This window comes from Olea europaea, unplaced genomic scaffold (genome assembly GCF_002742605.1).
Source record: "Olea europaea var. sylvestris unplaced genomic scaffold, O_europaea_v1 scaffold213, whole genome shotgun sequence".
In the NCBI taxonomy this organism is placed as follows: Eukaryota; Viridiplantae; Streptophyta; class Magnoliopsida; order Lamiales; family Oleaceae; genus Olea; species Olea europaea.
In genome coordinates this window covers 409,747-417,939 of record NW_019239264.1, presented here as the reverse complement: position 1 = coordinate 417,939, position 8,193 = coordinate 409,747, and positions in this window count along the sequence as shown.

Here is an 8,193-nt window from a genome sequence, read left to right as displayed (position 1 = left end):
TCACTTATATATCCAATATTATAAGAGTCTACATTACGATCATATTTACTCTTTGTCAGTGGATCTGCAATATTGTCAAATGTAAGAATTCGTCCTTCTCTTTACGTCATTTCTATGTATTATCTCTTATGAGATTATATCGCCTTAATACATGTTTAGATCATTGATGAGACCTCAGTTCCTTCGCTTCCGTGGTGGCTCCATTGTTATCATAATACAATGACATATGATCAACAATATTAGAAATTACTCCAAATTCATTAATGAACATCTTGATCCACATTGCAACTCTTCGTTGCTTCTGAAACAATCATGTATTAGGTTTCTGCTATTAAACCAACGGTTACTTCACATTTGGAATCATTCCAACATACCGCTTAAAAGTAAACCAATTTCTCCATATAAAATTTTCTCAAAATTTTATCTATATAGATTGGGATAAGTTAAGCAATATTCTATATGTATCTTTATAGACTTATAACTATCTTTATAGATCAAGTTGCTTGTCCCATATCTTTCATGAAAAATCCTTTAACCATAATTTCAACGATTGAAATGTATGTTGTTTCCTATAATGTTAGGAATGTGATAATGCTCCCACTATCTTCTTATAAACACACAATTCGTCTTCATATTTGATAAAATCAAACATTTTGATTTTTCCATCAAATCGAATATTTCAGCTCCAAGAGACTTTTTTTAACCCATAGTCATATTATGCAACTAATGCAATCAAAATTTGAATGAACTTTAGCATGGCTACAAGCGAAAAGTTTCGTCAAAGTCAACACTTAACTTCTTGCTACTAGCCTTGCTTTGTATGTACGGATATTTCCCATCTGTGTCGACCTTTTCCTTATAAACAATTTACAACCTATGGATTTTATCCCATCAGGAGGGTCAACCAAGGTCCAAACCTAGTTCACATACGTTGAGTTCATTTCGGGTTTTATGGCCTCTTGCCATTTCTTTTAAGTCAACACTTGACTTTGTTTTTGTGCAATTAGTAGGTTCATCATCCTAAGCTAGCAATGCCTGATTAGTAATCATGGATTCGTACCTTTTTGAAGGTTGAACGATCCTACTAGATTCACACAAAGCTAGCATGTCCTCAGGAGTCTCTACTTGCTGATCAAGAGTATACCCCACATCAGATATGGGATCAAACTCGAATTTATCTACTTGGTTAACTATATCTGTGGGCTCTTGAACTCTTTCAAGTTCTATTTTGCTCCCATTGTCATCTTCTAGAGTAAACATTTTCTCTAAGAAGACGATATACCGTGAGAACAAAGATTTTCTTCTCAATGGGATAATAGAATTGATATCCAAATATTTGTTTTGGATATCCTATAAATATGTATTCATCGGATATATATACTCAAGTTTATCCGATTCAATGCATTTCAAATAAGCGTTACAGTCCCAAACTTTCATATGAGATAAGTTGGGACTATTACCTTTCCATAGCTCGTACGGAATTCTATTAACCAACTTAGATAAGACATGATTTAGTGTGTAGCACACTGCAATCAATGCATGACTCTAAAACGATTTTGGAGATTTGCATGACTCATTTTTAATTGGACTATATCTAATAGTTTACAATTCCTCTGTTTAAATACACCACAATGTTGCAGTGTATATGGAGGAATTCACTGTAAGAGAATCTCATTCTCTTTTAGATAATCTAAATTTTATATTTAAGATATTCTCACTTCAATCAGATCTTAATGTGAGGATATCTTTATCTATTTGTTTCTCTACTTCTAGTTTGAATCCTTTAAACCTTTCAAAAACTTCATGCTTGAATTTCATCAAGTATACATGATAATTGATGACATAAGAGAAACCTCATCTGATAGTAATTGACATGAGTAAACATCACTATGTATTATGTCAATATTTATGCAGACTTATTCCTTTTCAAGTAAAAGGAAATTTGGTCATTGTGCCAAACAGGCTTGTTTTGCACTTGTCAAACGATTCAAAATCAATTGACTCTACGTATACATCTCAATGTAATTTTGAAATTGCATTTCATCTATATGATCAAGTCTGCAATGCCAGATTTAGGTATTATTTAGATTATCGCTTTTATGCCATTTAACTTCTATACTCATTATAGAATGCTTAGTGTTTAGAATATAAATGTTATTTTTATAGCTTACTATATCCATGAAGATCTTAATCAAAATAAGCAAGAACAACAATTGTCCTTAATATTAAAATAATTCATGTCTGAACATAAAATTCATTTTAATGTTCCAGCTATGGTGGGTACAAAGCAATATTTCTCTAATTCCATTACTAAGTCAAAAGGCCACTGCAAGAAGTATGTTCCTACAGGCAATTCGGCAACCTTTGCTCATCTTCAACGTGTAAGTCAACTTCTCCCTTTAACAGTGGTCTACTTCTATTTAATTTCTCCATATTTATATAAATATGATATCCACATCTAGTATCAAATACTTAAGAAGCTTATAAAGTAGACATAAGTCTTGTAATATTTCTTCCAATGACCTTTTCATTCTATAATGAAAACAATGGTCATTAGACTTCGTATTTGTCATTCGCTTTGACCGTCTCAACAATATTGGATGCTTTCCCCAAAGCCCCTTTAGACTTCCTCTTAATACCCTTAGAGGTATCAATGGTTTTCTCACTTCTAACTTTGATATTGGGCATAACAATCCTAAGCATGTTAAGCAACTCAATAGGTGTGCATTCGAACTTATTCATATCATAATTCATAATTAGTATGAATAACTCTCTTGCAGTGGTTGCAAAACTAAGTCAATACTTAGTTCTTGGTTCATGATTGAACTTAATTGAGACAACTTCTCAATGCCAAACATCTTCAGTACATGAGCACTGACTGAAGATTGCTCTGTCATTTTGCATCGGTATAGTTGCTTGGAAGTCTCGTATCATTCCACACATGATTATTATCATACAACTCTTTGAAATGAAAAATTATGTGTTGGCGTCTATACTCTCAAGTTGCTTTTGTAACTCAAGTGACGTAATGCAAACATCACACATGTTGCAGTGCCATTGTCATCACCGTGTTATTATAGGCCACCTCTTCCTTAATCGAGTCATTAGCAGATGTCTCTAGAAAGGACTACTCAAGAACATAACCAATTTTCTTATGCCTGAAAACAATTCCCAGATTGTAGTGCCAATCAAGAAAATTTATTTTAGTTGTTGGCATCCAGTATGCCATTCAAAACATATGGTTACTCAAGATTCAATATCAATGTAAATGACGAAAAGAAAAAGAATAACAAATAAAATGCATCAATTAATTTAACATAGACTTTTATTAAATTAATTATATTCCCACTGTTTAAATAAAATTTATGACCTTCTCATATAAATTTATGGAGTCCATACTTGACTCCCAGTAGGATGGGATCCCGTCTGTTATATTAAGATCTTGAGTGTACTCAACAAGTTTTAATAAAACATTTGGGTAGATACTATTATCAATTGTATCTTCATACAACTTTCAGATCAAACCTTTCATTCAGAAATATCAAATATTTCATAATGTTAAACATACCCCTAATACACCAGCCTTGAGTGTACTCAATAAGTTGAGACGATTTGAGACTCTGATTTTTCACTATAATGATGGAAGGCGATTATAAATGTGACTTAATATTTTATTGAGAGGCTTTGTATGCAAAAGTCTTATCATAACAATCATATATATTATTTTACATCTACCATGTATGTATATATATAGTGTGGACAATTATCGACTTTTACTATCTAATCTTTCCGAACATAAGGAAGACGAGTTGGTTAATTTTTAGGGGGTATTGCACTGATCAGTATCAATGCACCATCTCCAAGGTCTCTAATCCAACTACAACATGTATCCTATACTAGTTGACACGCAGGGCTAAATGGATTTGGACTCGCATGCCCATAGTAATGATAATAGTAACGGACTCGCAAGTCCAAAATGATTAAGAGTTCGCAGGCCCAAAACAATTAAGAAATCTCAGGCTCATAAAACGACAAGAATAAAATTAACCATTTAACATATCCATAAGGTCGAGTTCATAATCGTCCACTAATAATACATTCATCACATAAATGTATGTCTATATAATATCTAATATTATATGGAATCACGTTTTCACATTTCTAGTAATTAAGATCGTCTAAACTCTTTTAAACAAATGGATTGGAACAATTAAATAATTAATTAATCATATTAATTAATTAATTAATTAATTTAATTAGCGGGCATATTTAATTAAAATTAAATTTCAATTAAATATCGAATTAGAGTCCAACTCTAATTCCACAATTATAGGGCGAGACTATTTAATCAAAATCAAATTTTAATTAAATATCAAATTAGAGCTCAACTCTAATTTTAAAATTCAAGGCGGTTGAATTCAATCAAAATCAAATCTTAATTAAATAGAAAAATTAAAGTCCAACTCTAATGCCAAGATTTTAAGGTGAACTTGTTTAATTGAAATCAAATTTTAATTAAACACCAAATTAGAGCTTAACTCTAATTTAAATAAAATTTTAGGGCGGGACAATTTAATTAAAATCAAATTTCAATTAAATGTCAAAATAGAATCAAATTTAATTTCAAGAACATACTAGGGTGAGTAATTAATTAAAATCAAATTTTAATTAAATACTAAATTAGAGTCCAACTCTAAATTGAATTAATATTTTAATTTAGGATAAAACTCTTAAATAAAATAAAATTCAAATTAGGGTCAAATTCTGATATTTAAGTCAAAATCTAATTTTAACGAAAATATAAAAGTCGTCAATTTTAAATAAAATTTCAATTTGGGTCAAAATTCAAATAATAGGTCAAACCCATTTAAATCAATTTTAAAACCATTTTAATATTTTAATTCAAAACACCTTTTGAATTAGCAAGTTGACCCAACTGAAAATTGTAAACAAGCCCCTTCAATTTTTGAAATTGCATGGCAACCCTCCATTTAAAACTTACCCATTGACCCCCAATTTTAATTGCAAGCAGAGGGCTCACAATTTCACAAATTGCACAAGAACCTCGCCTCCATCTCTCTCATCCATTTATTGTTAACCCTAATTTTTTTTAAAAGTTTCTGGGGTGGCTACCGGCGCTGCCCCTTAAACTTTGCAGCTGGACCAGTGGCGGTGACTAGCAGTTGCAGCAACGACAGGACACTGTTGCAATAACCAGCAGCAGCAGCGACTGCAAGCCGCCTATGCCGACTGCGGCACCCATCACTGGCTGCCCTATCCCGTTTAGATCTGACTTTTCCTCTTTTTTTTCTCTTCTTTTTTCAAAATCGGATTTCAAAATATGAAAATCGAATTCCATTAATTGCTAGAAAACTAGAAAACGTATAATAATCAACTTTTGATTGCACAAAGTGTTATACAATTTCTAACAAACACAAAGGAGGTTCTGATACCACTGTTGGGAATCTACTTAAACATGTATAGCGGAAATAAAATAATTTTCAATTCCCACCAAGATTCATCTTTGTGTTTAAATAGAAACTGTGGTAGAAATTGTACATTTTACGAGATTTGCAAACTCTTTTGCTTTTCTTTTTCCAGCACCTTGATCTGCCACCCACATCTGTCCAATTGTCAACCTTCCAACGGTGATCCACATAAAGCACAAGATTATAGGATTAAGATTTTTTCTTGTGTTAGCAAGAATAGTGAATCTTCTCTACAAATTTGTAAACCCTAATAACTTATTTATATAAGCCCAAACGGACTTGGCCTGACCCGGTCTAATATTTAATCAACCCATTTAATTAAATCTGGTCCGTGAATTAATTAATCCACTTAATTAATTCGGGCCTTTAAATAACCAACCCAATTAATTACATTATGGAATGCTTGTTAAATTAATTAATTGGCGAATCACAATCTTCGAGCTCTCCTTTTGTGTGTGACCCATTGGATTCCCGACCACGATATTAAACGACGTGAAATATTATTTTAATCTAATCAAAATTGATAAATTGAAACATCATTTTAATTTATCATCAATTCACACTCGTCGTCTCAGATTGATATTTAGCAACGTGTCAGGGCAATACATGTAACGAAAAATGTCATATGGTATGACAAAACCAAACTCGTTCATTTACCGTGAGAGCATAATCCCTTCGTTAATTTAATCCGATCAATTATGAGATGTGGAAGTGTGTCAATCTCAATTATAAATCATATCTTTCACTCCACTATTAAATCAATATAAGTCGAAAACTCATTTTCGACTTATGAGTACACCTTGGTTAAGAATTTCGTTATCGACTTAATTGAATGAAATGCAGATCATAATCTCTTACTATCTAAGAGTGACGAATCTTTTATTGGTCATTCACAACTTTCATACGATTCTTGACATACCCGAATGATGCCGTATTAGCGGCCCTTAACAGAGCAACATCCAATATCGTCAAAGTATGACTATCCTTATATAAGATACTATGAAGACCTCAAGTCAAAGGACCAATCCCATTACCGAACATTAGAGATTAATTACTGACATTTAGATAGTTATCCATGTGGAATCTCTTGGTAGGTCTCTAATATTTTGTTCTACAATAAAACATCCACGTGGTCATTCAAGTGTCACCATATTTTAGCTTGTGAGATCAGCTGCTTACTTCACAAGTAAGAAATGTCACACATGATGGTAGACATCCGTAATAACGATATCCATATCTCGTTATTACTTACGATCACGGACGATTTAAAATTCTATCATATGTAATTTATATTTCACAATCACAATTACTTGTAATTAAAAAATTACGAAAATTTAAATCTACGGACTCTATTATTTAATTTAATTGCCTATTAATTAAATAATAGATCTTTCATTAAATCACATTAATTATATATAAAAGTATTTATGTCCAAAGTTGATTGAACTTAGGGCATAACACTTACACTAACAACTAGTTTGTCTATGATTTTTGTAGCAAACATCTAGGAACAATTATGACAATATGAATATTTTCGAATTTCAAATGCCATTGTAAATTTTCACAGCGCTAACTACTATATATGTACTCCTATTTAACTAGGTGATCTTAAATTCAAAAGAGTTTCTTAAAGCAAGCATTTATATGAAGCCTGGAGATCCTTCTTTTTGCGAAAAATTTAGGTAACATGCACATCATCGACATCAAGAATCTTAACTAATGTTCCATGAGGATTTTAAACAAACAACAACTTGTGAAATGCAAATAACTTCATCTACCAATGTAAAACGGTGTATTATAAGTAACATTGTCTTCATTTATCACATGAGAATCATCTATATAGTTGTGATGCACTACTTCCACTGCATCCCAATAATCATCACTCGTAAAGTTCACACAATCGATTTTCATCATTTTAATTAAAAGGAGACAACTTTCCATATAACTGTCATCAGACTTATCTTCTTTCTTATTGCATTCATCCATATCTTCTGCACTATCCACAATAACTTTTGAATTATATCCATGAATCTCGTGAACATTTATCATATGGATTTCTTATTGATCAACATAACCTTTTTCCACAAGGGTTACAAAAATTAAAATTGGTCATGCAAAGAGAGAAACCAACTAACATCCATATCGCAAGTAATCTTCATTGTGGAACTGATAATTTTGTCATGCCAAGAACGAGAAATTTCATCTCGATGTCATGCATAACGGGATCAACCTTACTCCGTATATGAAATATTTTCGTATCCAAAAATATTTGTTGCATTGTCTTGATAATTTCCATCCTTTTCCAAATTCATCTAACTTGATAACTCTTTTCAAATTCTACAAAATGACAGATAACAATCATTGCACTCTAGTCCATGTTTGTAATTCAACAAAAAAAATGTAATAATATTGTTCCATTAATTGTCAAAACTGAATACAGTAAAATACAGCTTCAGTAATAAACTAAAGGCAACCCATATTGTTACATAACAAATTTTAAACACATAAAAAAGCATCATGCAGTTTAAAATGTATATGTGCCATTTAAATTTGTTTAAAAAATTAAAATGCTATAAAAGAATGGAGGAATGACTAATTTGCAAACAACTACATCAATACCACCATTATCAAATTACAACACCACTTAGCTACCAAAAAAAAAAAAAAAAAAAAAAAAAAAAAAAAAAAAAAAAAAAAAAAAAAG